Below are 5,864 nucleotides of genomic sequence, written 5' to 3' on the forward strand. Positions count from 1 at the left end.
ACAATATACCAACTACAGGCTTCAAGGTGATAATATCCCTTCTTTGTTCTTTCATTAATAAGAGTTAAGGGATAAGTTAAACCATGTACCAACTATAGGCTTCAAGGTGATAATATCCCTTCTTTGTTCTTTCATTAATAAGAGTTAAGGGATAAGTTAAACCATGTACCAACTATAAGCTTCTAGGTGATAATATACCTTCTTTGTTCTTTCATTAATAAGAGTTAAGGGATAAGTTAAACCATGTACCAACTATAGGCTTCAAGGTGATAATACCCCTTATTTGTTCTTTCATTAATAAGAGTTAAGATATAAGTTAAACCATCGACCAACTATAGGCTTCAAGGTGATAATACCCCTTATTTGTTCTTTCATTAATTTGCCTTTTTGGTAGATCGGAAATCTTGCAATTTTACGAATTTATTCGAGAGGTTTGTTTGTTGTTAAGCGCAAGGCTACACAATTGGCTATCTGTGCTGTGCCCACCACGGGCATCGTTATTAGCCTTCAGAGTCACCGAGGAACCACTGGATGGGGCTTAATCGAGAGGATTTAAACGCCAACTGTTATAGCTCTTGTTCATCTATAAGCTGATCAGAACCGATACTACACTTTGATCTTGGCAAAACAGAAATAAAAAGAAATATTGTTCACCACCAGGTGGCTCTTATCTAGAATTGTTAAGTTAACGCATGAGCGGTTCAGCGGGAAACTCTACAGCATCGTTGGATTTTTGTAGGGTTATGAAGCAGTTAGAAATAATAATCAAATCGAATTATCGGTATTGAATGTTTAGTATCAATCTGGTTATTGGTACGGCACTTGATATAACTCGCCATGCCTGCAGGATCACCGGTACACCGAAAAACGTTCCTCGCGTACTTTGTTTATTGAATTTCGTGCAAAGCTACTCGAGGGCTATTTGTGCTAGTCTATTTGCTTCCTATTTGAGGAAAAGATAAAGTAGAGAAAGTCGGCTATTCAGCATCACTCACCGCCAACTTTTGAGCTACTTTTTACGGCCGAAAAATGGGATTAATTGTCACATCATAACGCCTCCCACGGCTGAAAGAGCGAGCATGTTTGGTGACGGGATTCTAACCCCCTGACCCCATGAGCGCCCTCTGGATTTTTAAAATGAAAATAAAATTAATAGATATGTTAAATCATTCCTCTAAGGTATTTGTATTTCGATTTCATAATTTTTTCAAACTTGAGTTACTTGACCCCCCTAATTTCTTTTCTGCGGGCGCCGTTGCCCGACCAGCAGATTGCGAGTCGATCGCCCTAACCACCAGGCCACGCCAGACTCCATAGTGGCGTATCGTCGTCTACGGTCCTGCTAATTTAAACTGTATCATATCTACATTACTCAATACCTTCTACAAATCAACAGTGAGGAAAACATATTTAAATTGTAGCGACCCAAACCTATAAAGAGTGACGATATCACACTAGCACCTTCGGGTGAGAAGTTTGTCCGAAACGTTTTACTTGTGTCCAGTTTTAAAGCTGACCGTCACAGCCTCCTCGTTACGACTTGACGAACCTTCTGTCTGCGACGGACCACCCTCTCCGCTGATTATGGAATCTTCGGGGGTCTTGGAAACCTCGGTGATTTCGTGATCGTGGTCGTGGTGCTGCTTGTGCTTGTGATGGAAAGGTTGCAGCGAGAACCTGCGGTGAGTCACCTTCCGCCCACCTCTTCTCTTGGAAATGTGAGGGTTATCTTTTCTCATTGTTTTGTTACGTAGAATTTGTAGTTGGGTGTACACACGTCGTAGTTCGGCCTAAAAATAGTGTTAAAGTTAACGTGTAGAGTAGGACGAAACGATAGGACAAAAATAATCTATCACAAGCTATACTTATGACGTAAAGTTTCGGTATTTTTTACAAAATATTAAAATATTGTATGGTTTTCAACGTCAGTAGTATAGACGATCCTAAGCCTAATTTTAATTACTAGGTACTACTTAGTTCGTACCCTAAATAATTCAACTATAAACTAGATATCCTTCCGCGGGGTCCACGAAAGTGTTCGGTTTCAAAAGTAAAAAGAAAACAACTAAAATTATGAATGACAAATATATGTATTTCTTGCTTTTGAAGTTCATGCTGTGTTGTAGCCTAAAGAGTGCATAATTATTCTCGCGCGCACGTTTTACTGACGTCACGACAATACAAATTTCAACGTTAAAAGTCCATTATGTGACGTCATTTTAGTGTATACTGACCGACAACACACTACTGTACAGTGGTGTGAGTGGTTAAAACAGCGAAAAGAGAGCTTTCGTAAGTTGCTTAGTTTTCATACTGAACATCATTTGCATTATCGAATATATTAAGAAAGAAAAAAAAAACATCACTTAAACACTCACTGACAGACGATACCTGAAAAACTTGATAACATTGAAAACTGTGTATGATGAAAAAATAACTATACACTCCAGAACAAGGTTATACTTATTTCACTGAAAGTTTCGTTTCTACAACTTACACTGACCTATTCCCTTGTGTAAAAGGTCTCTAAAAACATACAGATGAAATGTAAACGACAGAATGATCACGATTAGTGTACACTAAACCATCTAGTGGTGTACGAGTTCAAATGCCTACCATTTAATGCCTCTCTAGCGATGTACGAGTTCAAATGCCCACCATTTAATGCCTCACTAGTGGTGTACCAGTTCAAATGCCCACCATTCGATGCCTCAATAGTGGTGTACCAGTTCAAATGCCTATCATTTAATGCCTCTCTAGTGATGTACCAGTTCAAATGCCCACCATTCAATACCTCACTAGTAGTGTACGAGTTCAAATGCCTACCATTTAATGCCTCTCTAGTGATGTACGAGTTCAAATGCCCACCATTCAATGCCTCACTAGTGGTGTACGAATTCAAATGCATACCATTTAATGACTCTCTAGTGGTGTACGAGTTCAAATGCCCACCATTCAATGCCTCACTAGTGGTATACGAGTTCAAATGCCTAATGTGTTTAACCAGGGATATATATTGGATCAACCACTAGGAGACTCTGCAGTCGAACAATACAACACCTTAACACTAAAACCTACAACAAAAGTAGTACTACTCACCAGGCAAGTTTTTATTGGTTTACAGAATACAACTTTTGTATATTTTATTCGCAACGTTTCACCGGGTTTACCCACCATCATCAGGTGATATACAAGAACTGAGACTAACAGAAGTTAATTCAAAATATGATAACCGCGAGAGTATCCATAGCAATAATAATCTACATAAGATGTGATTCGGCAATCGTGTAATTAATATATTATTTATCAACGAACTGCCAAATACAAATACATATATAAATATAGCTTTAAGGTCTGAGCCTAAGAACGGATTGATTTATTTACTTTACACACAATAGAAAACGATTAAAATAGATATCAATAAACGTTTTTGTGTTTGTTAAAAATTAGGTATTCTTTTTTATTAACAGAGTTTTACATTTTGTCTGTTAATGTTGTTTTCTCTGACGAAAAATTTTACCTTAGAAGAATCATAAGAATGATTGTTCCTAGACAAATGTTTAAAAACATGAGATGGAGATTTTAAATGTTCCAGCAAACGAGTATAAAGTTGTCTGTTTGTCTTACCAATACAAGTTTTTGCAATCTTTGTATTCTGTTGCATACACATTTCCTAAAGCATCATTTTCTATATACTTTTCGATAGAAGTTCACCCAGTTTATTTGTTGTTGTTGTTTTCGGGTAGAATTGTTGTAGATGGTTCTTTAATGTCCATTTATTATCCACTTCACTGTTTTTAATCAGATATTTTTTTATTGCACGAGAGACGTTTGGGATGAAAAGTGAAAACAATAAACAGGGATGTATAGGGAAGATTCATTGTCTATGTAAATTTTTGGCTCATTCTCAAAAGAAGCAGTTAGTTGGTTAACAATAGTGGGAAGGAAACTGTTTAATATTTAATTCATAGTGGTAATACCAACCACTGTCTTAAATAAATGTCATGACGTGCCTAGTTTCTCCGTGTCATTCTCCATTCCCGTGAAGAATTCCACCTTGTCATTATTCTAATGAAACCAGCTTTTAACCAAAAGATGAGAACACTACCATTCCACGAGGATTCCTTTAACCAAACTAAGTGGTATTAAAAAAATAGTTACCCTGATGTCTTCTGGGTCCATATCTACCAAGTTGATCTCTGTCAAGTCAATCTCACCATTCGACATAATGGCCTCGTGTAGTTTCAAGGCTTCCGGTAGATGGTCTTGTAAGTCACACGAGAGGTGGCGATTATGGTGATGGTCATTAGGCGGTCTGTGATGGTACCACAGCTTCAAATAAATATACGATATGATTAAAAAACAACAACACAGAATAAGGATTTTGTTTTTCCAGAAGACAAGCAAGCTTGATTCAGTTAAGTCAAACTATCTCACTAAGGTCAGTATTACCATACTGTATATTCATAATTCCAAAAAATACACTAATTACGGGTTTAAAAATATGGGTTTAGGCCCCCACTTTTCAGATGGTGGGTGTTATTTATATATGTGTTTATTACTGAACGTTTCAATACAACAGTTTCATAAACAAGCAATTGTCAGAGTAATGTGAGCTTCTCTAGTAAATGTATGTACTAATTAAAACTTATTCTTACTGACAGCTGGTTGTATAAAAAAAAAAGATTTAAAATAACCCTTCAATACATCTGTTCATTTTACATTTTATGTGTGTGTGTGTGTTTTATAGCAAAGCCACATCGGGCTATCTGCTGTGTCCACCGTGGGGAATCGAACCCCTGATTTAGGCGCTGTAAATCCGTAGACCAACTGCTGTCTCACAGGGGGACTACATTTTATCTGTATTTATAAAAGTAAAAAATTTGTTTGTTTGTCCGCGAACTACTCTGTGGTCTTTAGACCAGTCTCTACCAAACTTGATACATTAAACCAAGGGACATATCATAGGGCTGTTATTATCCAGCCCCAGCCATCCTGGGCCATGCCCACAGCAAAAATATGTTTGTTTAGCTAATAACCCCACAGTTTTGGACCAATTTTTATTACTACAATTTTATATTTTAGTATATTTCATTAAAAATGTCAAATATTCACATTTTTGCCACGGAAAATGGCAACTAAACAAAAAGTCAGACTCTTAAAGTGGCAGGGCACATCCGAATATTCCTTGCTTTTCACATGGTCAGTTCTACGATAAGTGTTCATGAGTAGGATCACCAAGAAATTTATTTTGGCCCAGGAAGGAGGAAGAACTTTTAATGTGTTCTATCAAGAATCACTCAGAATATCAACAAACATTAAGGCTGTAGAGAGGGATTAGTAAAATTAACTAACACCATTTTTGTCAAGAGGAATAAAATTGGTGTGAAATAAAGTAGTTGTAAAGTAAATTGTGTGAAATAAATAAATATATATAAATACAAAATATTGATTTAATTTATTAGTTTAAGCCCTACATTCAATCCTTATTCACCCTGACGTAGGAAGAGTGTCTCAGCTCCTTTAAACGAATATTAGCAAAACCAACAGTAAGACACGATTGTAAATGTACTGTAAAAACGTCTTACTCCTAAATTTGATGGTATATGAATGTTTAGTTCACCTGCTGTGGGTATTACTTTATATATTAACAATCGTGAGGACACGTAGGACTCATTTCTCCATTACACAGTGCAACTGATCAAACTCTTCATTATAGTCATTACTTGCACTCGGCTAGAGTTGAAACCACGTGACCATGACAGGACCAATAGCGGAACTTATCCAGTTAGTAATGGCTGGAGACGGCTTGAATGGGTAATGAAGAAAAACTTTAATATAAGTTTAACATAACAGCAAATGTA

The 5,864-nt window shown here is 36.7% G+C and overlaps 1 pseudogene; it reads right to left on the reverse strand.

Moving 5' to 3' along the window:
- Positions 1-255: 255 nt before the first annotated feature.
- The window catches only part of LOC106475367, a 12,907-nt pseudogene continuing 7,298 nt past the window's right edge, over positions 256-5,864 (reverse strand).

The sequence above is a fragment of the Limulus polyphemus genome, unplaced genomic scaffold, assembly GCF_000517525.1.
Source record: "Limulus polyphemus unplaced genomic scaffold, Limulus_polyphemus-2.1.2 Scaffold8474, whole genome shotgun sequence".
Taxonomy (NCBI): domain Eukaryota; kingdom Metazoa; phylum Arthropoda; class Merostomata; order Xiphosura; family Limulidae; genus Limulus; species Limulus polyphemus.